The sequence below is a fragment of the Poecilia reticulata genome, chromosome 10, assembly GCF_904066995.2.
Source record: "Poecilia reticulata chromosome 10, P_reticulata-male-v2, whole genome shotgun sequence".
NCBI lineage: Eukaryota > Metazoa > Chordata > Actinopteri > Cyprinodontiformes > Poeciliidae > Poecilia > Poecilia reticulata.
In genome coordinates this window covers 26476426-26490363 of record NC_088839.1, presented here as the reverse complement: position 1 = coordinate 26490363, position 13938 = coordinate 26476426, and the positions used below count along the sequence as shown (strand labels likewise).

At 36.8% G+C, this 13938-nt stretch overlaps 2 long non-coding RNA genes across 3 annotated transcripts; one reads left to right on the top strand and one right to left on the bottom strand.

The window, feature by feature from the left end:
• The first annotated feature begins 48 nt into the window (after positions 1-48).
• On the top strand, positions 49-3112 carry LOC103471628 (uncharacterized). 2 transcript variants are annotated; one of them, XR_534690.3, is made up of 3 exons: positions 49-2230; positions 2316-2428; positions 2514-3112. It is a non-coding gene; the product is annotated as an uncharacterized LOC103471628 (long non-coding RNA). The 2 variants fall into 2 exon arrangements; XR_534689.3 differs by having other exon boundaries at positions 2517-3101.
• A 5382-nt stretch (positions 3113-8494) lies between these two features.
• Positions 8495-13601, bottom strand: LOC145553129 (uncharacterized). Its single transcript, XR_014089354.1, has 2 exons — positions 9522-13601; positions 8495-8871 (listed from the first exon to the last, which is right to left on the bottom strand). It is a non-coding gene; the product is annotated as an uncharacterized LOC145553129 (long non-coding RNA).
• Between the last annotated feature and the right edge of the window lie 337 nt (positions 13602-13938).

Below are 13938 nucleotides of genomic sequence, written 5' to 3'. Positions count from 1 at the left end.
AAAAAAGTCAGTAAATTTACGGTAGAAAATTGTGAAACACCAACAGTTACTGACCGTATTATCCAAAGAATCTTGTTACCGTAGAAAATACATGGAATTACAGTAAGTCGACACTGCAAAAAAAAATCCATAAATCTATGGTAAAAAAAAAAAAAAGGTAAAATACCAACAGAAACTGACTGTAATATTCCAAAGCATTATATTACCGTAGAAAATACATGGAATTATCATAACTCAATAAACATATATCCTAAGCAATTTTGACAGTCATGAATGTAGAAAATACAGAAATATATTGTAAAAATATAAGTAATTGTAAAGTTCATAAAAAAATATTGTAATATTGCCAGCAGTTAATTACCCTAAACTTAACAGTACTAATCAGCCAAAATTAAAATTTTTTACTGATATTTATATCTACAATGTAAAACCGTAAACAAGACTGCAAAAGTAATTTTTACAAAGAACAGAATGCTGGTGTGATATTTTGGTTTCTTTTTTAATAATGCCTTTAATACACCAAACTGAAATCTAAGCAGTAGACCAGGCATCGATCTGGCAACCCACCAATTGCAAAGCAAACTCCTACAGCCAACGCCACCATCATTTATGAGAATATTTGATTAAATGATGCGTTTGAGATTAATTGTATGCCGACCATAGATTTCTTATACATTAAGAGAACTGTATGTTAGCCCCTCTTGCTTGGATGAAGTTGAAGTTGGTTTCCAATTGCTTCTTCCAATTTGGGAAATGGCTAAAGGGCAATTCCACCTAATTTTTCACTACCATCAGCGTATTTAATTAACTCTAGCTAAAAAACGACAACATCTAGACTCTTCAAGTCTTGGCTAGATTATTCTCAACTCATATCAGAATATTTAAAACCAAGTGTGGGATTTGTGAAACCTTTATCTGATTTGTGAAACGTCAATAAAGAACAATTCTAGTGTTACCCAAAATCATAAAAGTTGTGAAGTCGCCCTTCATTCAAGTTTCATAAATCCCACACTTGGTTTTAAATATTGTGCTATTAGTAGAGAGTAGTCTAGAGAGTTTTTTATTTTGTTATTGTGATAAATAGCAGGGTTTACAGTAAATGGAGACTGTTACTTGTCATGTAAACAAATAATTATCTAGTTTGTATTACTGCTTGATCATTCAGCATCAGCAGCAAGTTTCTTTCAACTCTGTTCCTGTAGTTGAGTGTGGCTCAGGAAACTGTGGTGTCCTGAACTCAACACAATAAAGTCACAGTGCACTAGCTAAGGCTGCTAACTAGGAGGTGCTAGCTCAGGGTGCTGAGAGCCCAGTAGGCCTGGTCCTTGTCAGGATGCGGCTACTGTCTTTGAAATCAAGCTTCTGCTATTTTTGCGCGTTCACAAGGAGAAGGAAACACATCTCTGCATCACAGGTGAGCTCCTATCATGGTTTTAACTGAAGTTAGATAACTTAAACCAACTGATAAAGAAATGTGTAATTTCTGAGCCATGGTGTTTATGTACATGCACTGCAGCTAGATATTTGTACTATATGGAATATTTAATTTTCTCAGATGCAACACTTCCGTTAATGTTTCTGTTGGAACGACTGCAGAGATTATATACTGCTCAAAAAAATAAAGGGAACACTTAAACAACACAATATAACTCCAAGTAAATCAAACTTCTGTGAAATCAAACTGTCCACTTAGGAAGCAACACTGATTGACCCGACGAGGGTCCATGAGATTGTCCTGTGGTTCCTTTTCTACTTTTTTTGTTCTCTGCATTTCTGTCTTTTTCTTTCTGAATCACCATGGCATGGTCCATCAATAAATTACAGCAAAAGGGTAAATGTGAATTTTGTAGACTTTTCCCATGACTAATAAATTCTTATTGTAAGTCTTATCTGTACATAGAGAATCTATAACTTATTTTGAGTCACTGATATGTTAACTGACAGAATTTTGAGAGCTGAACTAAGGATTTTTCAAGCAAACAAATGCTATTTTTGCTGTTTCTACGAATTGTTTTGAGAAATGTGCTTACTGTTGTACAATGACTTGAGAAATGCACCAAAAGTAACTGAGAAAAACTAACATAGCATAAATCGTCTCAGGCGTATCTATTTGTTTGCCTGTATGAAAAGTGTACACATTTACAGCTTTGTTTCTGCTAGCTTGCAGGAATTGTAACTTACATAAATGGTTGAAGACAACTTATTGGCCTTCATGAGACTCAGATAAATGGTGAGTATCTATTTCATAAATTGCCTAAAACGGTTATATTTGTTTTTATTTATGTTTTTTGTTTGTGTATTTTGTCTGGTTGCAGAGGGGATCACACCTGTCGACAACAAACAAAGGTTTAAGAACTACTGAATTTTCAGTCAGAAATGATCATACTGCCTGGTTGAAGTACCAGTCTCCATATGCAAGTCAACAAAGGTGAAACAAACATTTAAGCGAATGGTGCATTTATACGATGTTCATGTAGTGCATCTTTCTAATTTTTGCTTTGTTTGTTTTCCAGCAGAGAGGAAAACCCGATTGGCAATATGCGAGTCTCAATTTCAACCAGTGACTGGGAAGACTACAACCATCCTGAGCAAAGTCTGAACTCAGTGACTTGTGACTGTCAGCCCAGATCAAGAATCCTTTTATCACTGGTTTTTCTTCTACAATAGGTTATCTCTTATGTGGACACATGCTGTTTTTTTGTTTGTTTTTGTTTTCCAGATCTCAGTAATACCGTGAGGAAACTGGACAGAAAATAGAATCAGTTCTATTTTTAACTGAATTTTTAAATAGAAATTGTTTCTGTAAGTGGATTACTCGTAATCTGTATTTTTGTTTAATTTGAATTTCTTTATAACTTTCTGTATAGAAATGCTGACAAGTTACACTTCCTTGTTTGTTGTACTATAATTTTTATGGTAAAATTCTGGTAAGAACAGTGACCAGAAATTTACCATAAGGTTTTTGGGGGTTTTTTTAATAATAAAATGTCAATATATCATACAGTCTGGCCGTGTTTTTCACTTATGTAGATACTATGCCTCAGGCAGTATGACCGTATTTACTATGGCAAAACCACATATTAATTTTTTTATTTAACATATTTCAGGAAATACAGTGTTTTACCATATTTGGGAAATACGGTAAAATACTGGCAGTTTTGGTTGCCAGAATTTTACCGTATTCTTAAAAAATGGTAAAATACTGCATTTTAAAAATACGGTAAAATACTGGTAGTTTTGGTTGCCAGAATTTTACCGTATTTTTAAAAATACGGTAAAACACTGCATTTCCAAAATACAGTAAAATACTGGCAGTTTTGGTTGCCAGAATTTTACCGTATTCTTAAAAAACGGTAAAATACTGCATTTGCAAAATACGGTAAAAAACTGGCAGTTTTGGTTGCCAGAATTTTACAGTATTTCTAAAATACGGTAAAAAACTGGCAGTTTTGGTTGCCAGAATTTTTCCGCAACCACAGCTGCCAGTTTTTTACCGTAAATTGAGGCCGTTTTTTTTTTTTTACAGTGTAGTGACGACTGGCGACCTGTGTCCACCACACACATCCCACCTCACCGGGAAAAGAGAGGAGTCAAACAGTCAAACCACTGCTGTTCTTCTGTTAGGCAGCTTACTGTACTGCAGATAAAATCTCTTTATAAAATACTAATGGGAAATTTGATCACTTGTACCAATTCAAGTGTGAGTCTCTCTCCAAACTGAATAAAGTTTTTGAGTCATTTGGGTCGCTGACCCAACAACTGCTAAAGGAAAAGCCTTTGTTTCATTTTCTTTCTGAATGACACAAAAGTAAATGTGGTGGTGGTGTCATGTTGTTAGTAGTGATTGTAGATCACTGGTGACTTTAGTGAGTGAGTGATGGGGAGGTCTGACCACTTTAAGCTTGTATGACTTTTTGTCTTTGATCACTGTTTAAACCTGAGAATCAGTTTTTATGCTGCTTTTGGACACAGATGTTCCGCCTTGGATATTGACAATACTGATGAAACCAAAACCATCTTAACTGCAGCTTGGATTTATGTTTTGACTATAGGAGGTGCGTCAACAATGATTCCCCTATTCAGCTGCTCAGTGACCTCGTTTTACAGCCTTTAATATTTGTCAGCAAAAAATGGACAATGAAGTTTCTCGCACAGCTGGAACGCCACTGCACCAACAAAAGAGGATCGCTTGACAGAAGACGACAGTGGTATGCAACCTGAATGTTTGGTGCTGCGTAGGCCTGTCACCATAACAAATTTTGCTGGATGATTGTCTAAAAAATTATTGCGATAAACGATAATATTGTTTCAAGACCTTTTGACATTGATTTCATGGAAATTACTAATAATACATGTGATTTCCTGATAGATACTTTATTTTCAAAAGAACACGTAACACTGAAACTGATAAACTAAATAAACAAAACAACCAAAAACAAAAATAAAATGGATTCTCAGTCTCCATTAACAAAAAACGTACTTGAATAAAAACTAAACAACATAAAGCCAAAGTGGAAATAAATATTGCATTCAACCAAAAGAGTGCAGATTATGAAGTCTGTATACTATATTGGCCTTCAGTAATCACTAGATTTAAATAGAGAAAACGGGCACATCCGACTACCTAATGCAGTAGTTCACACTACACGATATGTTGCCCCTATTTTCCCTTTACGAAAATCTTAGATCGTTGGCCGATCTAACCGATCATCCTGTACTGTATGGTGTGTTACGGTAGATCGTCGTGGCCGCTCAGATCTAAATCAGGGGAGCTTAAAGTTTAAAGCTGAATGTGACAGGTAGCCAATCAGAAAGCCGGATTATCCTCCTCCGCTTTCTGAGGGAAATTACGGAGGGGAATCCCAAACAGCTGAAACAGCGCGACCCGAAATCCAGCGGACATCGGAGACGATATGTGGAAACAACAATAATGTTTATTCAACATTTCGTGCAAAGAATATAGAAATGACAAGGGGATGAGTTGGAGATAAATTGCAACCGCAGTTGATAAACCCGGTAGGTTTTCAGCTGTTCTTCGTTAACGTGACATAAATAGGTTATAATGATTTTCATTCAGTCAGGACTTTGCTGACTCTAACCATGCATCACAGGTAGATTCTAGTAAAGCATTGATTAATGCCTGATTTTAAAATTAGTTAACTGGACTTGTAGCCATTATTTTGTGCCCATGTGGCTGGACACCACACGGCACGACGAACCCGATCGAACCGTTATGCCTAGGATTTCTGTTTGCTAAGGTGTGGTCTCTCAGGGGTTAAAAATGGGCGGACAACTCGTGTCGTGTGCGCTGGACATTAGACTAAGGAAATGAGGAAGGGAGGGTAAGTGAAGAGCACCGGAGCTGAGCCTTTTTTCATTCAGTGTCAACAGAAAGAAAAAAGGCCGGAAGAGACGATAAAGACGATAATTAAAATAAGGTCGATAGGTTTAATTTATCGTTTGATTAAATGATTTATCGTTTATCGCGACAGGCCTAGTGCTGCGTATTGCTCTTTTAAACGCAGTTTGGTTCTGAACCCGGAAATCTAATGGAATGGAATCATAATTTAAAACAAAAGGAAATGCTGTTGAAAGTCTTAATGCAAATACTTTTGTTCCACAGACAAAGAGAAGTGCAGTTAATGACAATGCAGAGCTTCAAATAAAAACAGTGCAACAAAATGTGACAAAGAAAACATCTGCACCTCTTTTCTGGGGCTTCCTCATCCTGTAAGCAGAACAGCATCACATATGCCTCTGCAGCAAGCTGCTCAATCAGCAACCAATGAAAATATGTTATCCATCATGGAGAAACAAAATGAATTAACTTTCATGTTGGTTTGTCAACAAAGTCTCTATTTGTTACCCAAAAGAGAAATTCAACCTTTTGATCCGCTTCATTTCCAGGCCTTCGTGCGTTCATTTGAACAGGTCATTGACTCAAAGACTGGTGATTCTGAAGATTGCCTGCATTAGGGCAGGCCAATCAACTGGTCAAAAGCTGCCAACATATGTCTGATGGTGCTGGATATGTATAAGAGCAAAGACTATTCTGTATCAGCACTTTGGAAATGGACATGTTATTGCATCTGCTTACCTGAATAAAGTGCATTCGTGGCCATTGATTAAATCAGAAGCTGTTTAGGCAAAGAACTGTTTGTTCTTACTTGGATGTTGTAATGTGATGGAGGAAGTTCATGACTTTTCCCTATTCAGCTGCTCAGCGACCTTGTTTGAAAGTTGCTAATAGTAAAGAATGCAAACAATCTTTGTGCATATCTCCAATGTTTTTGATAAATCTGGCAAATAAATACGAGTAAATGGATCAAAAATTAATAAACACAACTAACAAGAGAATGAAATAATGGAGAGGAGGAAAGCCCCAGTTATTATTCCTTGGAACAAAACTGGCCTAACGTTTGTTTTTATACTATGGTTACTTTCGTATACAATTACATATTTGGCGAGTCATTTGCTTCTATTTTTGCACAGGAATAATAGAGGGTTAAAAGCTATAATATTAGCTCAGGTAAGGGAAGAAGCTCATAGAAGCGGAAAAGTGAGTGATTGAGTTTCTTCTCAGGAATGGAGTTACGCATTAGCAGAATCTGTAGTTCTTTTGTTCTGTGACTGGTGCTAGGCTACGTAGCAATTATTCCTTCAGAGCTCATTGCAGATTGTCACCATCTACAGGTGTTTATGCTTTGGCTAATCTGGGCTTCTCAAATCACTTCTGAACTTTATGGATTATTGTTTAAAAAGTCTTGCCATATTTAGTGTTGCAATTATAATTAATTCTTATGTTTCCTTTACTAATTATTCATCTTCTCCCAATCTGTCTGTCTGTTCTTTTCCACAGCTGTTCCTTTCCTGGTTCATCTGTTCATTCTGCTCTACACTGCTTGATACTACTCCTTGTTTCCTTTTAAACTTATTTAACATTATCTTCAGTGCACATCTCTGGATTTTCAGCCTTGAACTTTGTTTTTGTAAACCGCTTTTTGTTTGCTTAATGCTTTTATTTCTGCTCCTCTTCTGCCTACATTTGATCCTCATTTAATGACAGAGGGAAATGATGATTTGAATTGTTTTTCATACAGTCTTAATACAACTTTTACGCTAATATATAAAAAAAAACACAGTTACAAAAGCTGTTATGCAATTACATATTGTGAACGTTATCTTTGCGGTAGACTAGCTAGCAAAAGTAGAGAAGAGTCTGGGAATTAATTAACAAGAGGCAATAAATCATTAGTGATTTACAAGTTTTAAACAATTTGATCAAGACTTGAAAATCACCAAGATTCAAGAACTGCTTGCAGAAGAGGAGCCTAAAGCAGAAGTGCATTCCTAATACAGCTCAAGCTACAAAGATCTGCTTCATAACGTTGAGTGTTTTTAAAAGTCCAGTATTTTGGAATAACTATTCCCAAACTGATTTTATTCCAATGTGCATATGCTGTTAAAAGTAAACGTGCCATCAGATTCTACATTGCTGCTCTTCCTGTTTGACTTGTGCCGCTCACAACCTGCTACACAAACATGGCTGTGCATGTCACGTTCATTGTTTTATCAGGAAACCTTAACCATAAATCATGTCAGTCTTTGTCTTCTACTTTACCATTACCTTGGATTCCACCTGTGCTATCTAAATTAATACCAAAGGTGTTCAATGCCACCCTACTCGCATGATATTTCCTAAGGCAATGTAAGTACAAAGTCATAAATTTCACCAGATAGAACTTAGTGAACCAGTTTTTTAAAGTAACAATAATCTAACAGAATCATTCTGTTTTTGTGATTAAACAACTCTCAACAGACAACCTAAATGTAGTGGAATATGATGTGCTTTCAGTGTTAGAATAACACTACTTTCTCATCTTCCTGATGAGAATAACTCATGAGGAAGCTCTTACCTTCCTGATGAGTCAACTGTACTTTGCAGAAGTAATTGCCCTGGCAAAGTTAACGTCTCAAACATTTCCTTCATCTGTGCAAAATGACTCTCGCTGTTCTTCATTGGAGTTCCAATATCTTAAAGGGTACGTGTTATTCAAAAGTCACATTTTGCACATTTTTGTACTTCCATTTGAATTTCTACTGCTTCTACAAAAGAACCCCAGCAGGCATGTGCAGAGGGGGGCTGGGGCCCTTTTGGTCAAATTTTTTATTATTTTTTTGGTATTATTTTCTAAGCCCTCTTCTGACACATAGTAACATGTACTAAAATTATTATTATTATTTTTTTTGTTTTTTGTACAACATAATAAGCCCTCCGGTCACCTTGTTACCTTTGACCTTTCGTCCGTGACGCATGACGCAGTTGCCTCTCGCGCAGTGAGATAAGACGGCTAACTGGAGCTCAACGTAGCGAACGTTCCAGATTACAGAACAGCAGGGCCGTGCAGAGGCTACTATAGGGGCAAGTGCTCCAAAAAAAAAAAAAAGGGGGCACATCCAACCATTTTTTAGGACAGAATATTAACAAAGGCTCTCAGCTTTCAAAGTTTAATAAACAATGATAAATTACAAAATTGTGAGATATACAATCAAAGCTAAGGAGAATCTCTACATAGAGCACACAACTATGCCTATGCAAGATATTTTATGAGTAATTTCTTTCTGCAGGTCTATTTTGTTATAGGAAAGTATTGCAATATTCAAACCTGCAATTTAGCAAGATATGAAAAGCAGAGCTGGACCACCAGACATTTTTTTGTCTTTACATAATTACCCTATTAAAAATATAAACAAGGGCACAATGCAACCTTTTAGTGGACTGTAATCTATAAAACAGCTGCCTGTTTGCTGCAGTGGAGATGAAGATGGTCCATTCAGGAAAGCAGAGCTGCATCAAACTTTAACGTGGAACTGCAGAAAAGAAACAACAACAAAAAAACAAAAGCAAATATTTAATTGTTAATGTATGTCACAATGAGAAAAAAAAGCCTACCGAGTTTTGCTTAAAAAACTTTTTAAAACATTTAAATCACACATTTGTGTCATGAAGTGAATTTTTTTTTTTTTGCAAAACAAACTTATTTGTGCATGTCAGAAATCTTTTCTTAATATTATAAGGTTTTGTTTGTGACTCAAAGTTTTGCTTGTGATTCTCACATGAGTCGTGGGCAGGGCCCAAAATCGCAATAAAAGATTTCTGATGTGTGCAAATTGACAGAGTCAATTAAACTTAATCGCCTTCCATATTCTTTCAAACAATTGTTTCTTTTTTCTTTTGTTGCGCAACTCAAAAAATTAACCAAGCCCAGATTTCTATAGGCCGTCAACAAAATCAATGAAAAGCAACAAACTATCCTAAAAATACGAATTTACAAAAATCAAAGGGCCTATTTAATATTTTGACAATATATAATCTATTCGGCCACAAAATTAACAAAAAGAGAACGACCTTTTAATCAAAAAAGTAATTTTTCAATCATTATTTCATAATTTGAGTGGGCGTGTCGCCACCGCATTTGTATTTTATAAAGAACACAAAGTACGTAAAACAAAGGACTCACCGTCGAGCGGTAGACAGAAAACACCCAATTAAATCGTTCGGCTGTGTTAATGAGTCTCGATCCAGTCGTGTTCTTCCATACGTTTGGAAGACGCCAAGACGAGCAGCTAGCCACAGAGACAGCAGCAACATCAATGGAGGAGATCCGAGTTGACCTGTGACCCGGAACTTAAAGTGTGCCGTCACTTGGACCCGCCAAAATAAAATATGGGTTGATTATTTTGTACTGGTTCCATACAGGTTGTTTTGCCTTTGTTTACCTTTGCTGTGGCGCATCACAACACAGCCGCTGTAATTTCTGAACGACAAACTTGGACTAAATCCCTCGTTCTTTGTGAGTATAAGTCATTTACAACAAATATCAAACACAGTAAATATGTTTCATTAAGTATTTAACAAACAAATGGCTTCTACCACAATAATTATGTGACATTAAATTGTCTATATAAAAATATAGTTTGGTGCTGTCGAGCTCAGAGTCTGAGAGGCTTTTCCTTTAGCCTATCAAACAAAATAGAATTATTTGTGAATAAAATTTAATGTCCCTTTTCCACCGGCTCTACTTCAGCAGCCCGGCTCCGAGCCGGAGCCTGTAGCACGGATCTGTAGCACGGTGCTGCCTGGCGGTGGGGGGGTATAGCGCCCCACCAGTGGCGAAACTACACATTATTCAGGTGGAAGCGAAAACATCATCGGCGTGTCGCCCCCTCCAGACGGAGTTTTTGGCGCCCCCTCTGGTGCTGCGCCCCTATGCTTGCATACGCTGCATACCCACTTTTTGCGCCACTGCGCCCCACCTTTAGGCGCCATTTGCTGCGCTTCTATGCGACCTAACTCGAGTTGTTTTTCTGATACAAAAGAAGAAGAAGCTTCTTTTGAGCTAATTTTTATAGCCTGATTGTGATTTTTCTGAGACTTCAAGAAAATGCGCGGTGGGAGGAAAGCTGCGATTGTGTGGAGGAGAAGCTGATCTCCGCCTTGCAGCGGGAGGAAAGCAGGTGGCTCAGACGGCCAAAGAGGATTTTTGTATTAAACTACTATAAAACTTGTAATAGTGCCGAATATACATCCACTAATGTTAGTCAGGGTGTTGCAAATAACTTAAAAGTGTCAGAATTTATTCATAATATAATTCAATGTGTTTTCAGGTGTGTCCGTCTTCTTGTCAGTCGGTGTTTACCTTCAGGATGTCCAGAGACGTTTAGCATACATTCGTTTTTTCTGACTTCTGCAGAAAAAAAAAATGTCATAGTACCCCCAAGAATTTAAAACTATTTTCACCCCTGCTGATTTTTGTTTATGTAAAATATCAACTACCCACTAAACTTCCAAATAAAACCATTTAAGCTATTCAGTATTACATCTTATCTTATTCCTATATGTACCGAAAGTCTCAAATATCTTCTCCATATGTCTGGTCCAAGTATACCTATTTGTGAAATCCCAAAGGAAAATGTGTTTTGTTAATCTATGATCTGGGACATTAATGAACGTATTCCACAATCTAACCATATCTGCAAAATGGTTAGATATTGCAGATATCTAACTTCACGTGGTCAACCCATATGTCCATATAATGCCATTTTAGGAGTATTTCTATGCACATATAGGAAATATCGCAGGGCTCTACACTGAACTTTTTCACTGGGAGGTTGTTGACAGTAACTCCGACACCGTAATCCAATACTGGGCAAACACAAGACCTATACAACTCAGTATACACCTTATATCAATCAATCAATCTTATTTCAGCACATTTCAGGAACAAGGCATTTCAAAATGCTTTACATAATAAGTCATTATATTAATTCAAGTGCCATTGTTAAATTCTTAATTGATTACATTTCAAAAGCAACTCTAACCAGCTGGGATTTTAGTCTAGATTTAAAAGAAGGCAGTGTTTCTGCAGTTTTGCAGTTTTCTGTAAGCTTGTCCGATTGGACTTTTATTCCTTCTTCCAATGTCCTTCTTCCAATGTCAAATAGTCATCCACAATAAATCCCAAATATTTATGTTTTTGAAATAGACAAATCTGTAGACCCAAAACAAAATGTAAATGTTATCAATGCACTACTCTGTTTTCTGAAAGGAATAACTTCAGTTTATTCATTTCAGTAAACTATTGCTGAAATGTTTACTGAAACATTTCAGCAATAGTTGAAATGTTTCAGCTATAAACATTTCAACTAAACAGATTTCAATGTTTACTGAACATTGAGTTTGAGACTCCCCAAGTCTCAAACTCCCCAGTTTGAGACTTGGGGAGTGGTTTAATAATAGTTTTTGACATTTAGATGGGGGGGCTGCACAGTGGCGCAGTTGGTAGAGCTGCTGCCTTGCAGCAAGAAGGTTCTGGGTTCAATTCCCAGCCTGGGGTCTTTCTGCATGGAGCTTTCATGTTCTCCATGCATGGGCTTTCTCCAGGTACTCCAGTTTCCTCCCACAGTCCAAAAACATGACTGTCAGGTTAATTGGCCTCTCCAAATTGCCCCTAGGTGTGAGTGTGTGTGTGCATGGTTGTGTGTCCTGTGTGTCTCTGTGTTGCCCTGCGACAGACTGGCAACCTGTCCAGGGTGTACCCCGCCTCTCGCCTGAAACGTTAGCTGGAGATGGGCACCAGCAACCCCCCCAACCCCACTGAGGGAAAAAGGGTGCAAGAAAATGGATGGATGGACATTTAGATGGGCAAAAATCCTGTTCACAGTATGTGGGAAAAAAGCTTGAACAGCCTGGTTCATTTCACATTTTATTCAATCTTTCATTCAGACTTCATTTGACAGATTACTGTAACCCATAACCTTCCCACATTTTAACTTATCAATAGCTTTATGAAGTTCATTTTCTGAAATGTGAGAGTTTAATTGAAGATTTGAGGAACTCATTGGCATGAAACTTCAATTTGATTCTCAGTAGCTACTGTCCTTTCTAAATGAGATTAATCCCATTCAGGAGAGACACAACTACCAGAAAATATATTTTCAAAGTCAGTTTGCCACTTGTGCAAAACTTTGTTATTATTAAGACATAAGGAGCCATCCTCCTGAACCACTTCTAAGGGAATCTTTTTAGTTTTTTCTGGAGCCTCATTGGTTTATCAAGTTCCAAAGTGCCTGAGGGTTATGAGTTTGATTTGTATATAAATAAATCCAGTTTCTGACAAAGTGGTGGTGTTCTTTCCAATTAGTTACTCAAAGTGCTTACAGCTAACAAAAAGGGTCTAATAACTGGACATTCCCAAAGACAATGTATCAAAGTAATTTTTTGACAATTTCAACATAGTAGATCAAGTTTGAGACCAAACATGTCCTATGAAATCTTTGCCTGACGGTAGATTATGTAAGCTTACACTAAAAAGTATGAACACATACTTTCTAGTGTTCATTCCTCATCCACAAACAGAAGTCTTTTTTAAAGTTACTGCTGTAAAAGCTTCTTCTTTTTTGCTTTATATCTTTTCTCTTTTGGGAAAAAAAAAACCCAATCCTATATTGTTACATAGCCGATATACAAATGGATAATTTGTCGGAAGGAAAAACAAAAACAATTTTATGGTTTTTTAAATGTTTTTTAAATCTTGTTCTGACAGTACTTGTCAGAACAAGATTTAAATGTGTTGGTAAACTACATCAGATATTTTAAATAAGCGTATTTTTTTCTGATATATTTCAGCCAGTTTTAAATTGCCTTAAAATGATCAGTTTTGGTAATTTCTTCTTTATCCCCCCATCCTGGCGGGTGTATGTCGCTCCATCCTGTCTAAGACGGGACCTGTGTCGTTCTTCACCAGCCAACAGTGGACCTTTGTCGTTCTGTACAGACAAAGTGGGGACCTTAATTTTTCCTGTAATGCCTTTTACATGTTCTGGAACTAAAAAAAATATACACATTTAGTAATTTATTTCTGTCTGTTTGTCCATCCCTACTTCATTAAGAACTTCAGAAGTAAAGATATTTGATAAAAGGTAATTTTCTTCTTTATCTGGAGTGTTTATGTCGCTCCATCCTATCCAAGAGGGGACTTGTGTCGTTCTATACAGACCAAGTGGGGATCTTTTTTTTCTGTAATAGGTTTGACATGGGCTGTTGTAAATTTGTCTTTAAAAAATGTGCTCTGTAAATAACTTTTTTTACTCTTTATTCTGACCACTTTGTGCTGCAGGTCCCTTCACTATTGGAATGTCAGTTCATATACCATTTAACATTTTCATGATGAGGAAACATTTCTGACAAATGTTGGGATCTGTAGTTTATATCAACTGAAATAGTTCACCTTAAGTTGTTTTGATTCAGCTTACATATTTTTTTGTTTTAAAAATAATTCAGTTAATTTCTTCTTTATCCCCCCATCCTGGAGTGTGCATGTCGCTCCATCCTATCCAAGAGGGGACCTGTGTCATTCTTCACCAGCCAACAGTGGA